Raw genomic sequence first — 304 nt, 5'->3', positions numbered from 1 at the left:
CTGGAAACGGGGAAGGGAAACGCATCGGGACAAGGAGAGATCCCTGAGCGTCAAAGAGCCGCTCTGTACAGAATGACATCCTAAGGCAATTATGTTTTCACTGCAAGGCTGAAGAGCAGAGCGTTACAGTACCAGGAAAATCCTGGTTAACTGTCATCAAGCTAGAGGAAAGACTAACTTTTTAACAAATAAAACCAGTCTTTCAGGCCATCTTAGTGATTTTCAGACATTCCCCCCGCCCCTTTAAGTAAACTGTAACCAAAGTTTTGAGTTTCTGTTTTTTTTTTTTTTTTGGGGGGGGGGG

Source organism: Pygoscelis adeliae, unplaced genomic scaffold (genome assembly GCF_000699105.1).
Source record: "Pygoscelis adeliae isolate BGI_AS28 unplaced genomic scaffold, ASM69910v1 Scaffold286, whole genome shotgun sequence".
Taxonomy (NCBI): Eukaryota; Metazoa; Chordata; class Aves; order Sphenisciformes; family Spheniscidae; genus Pygoscelis; species Pygoscelis adeliae.
This window is presented reverse-complemented; position numbering follows the sequence as displayed.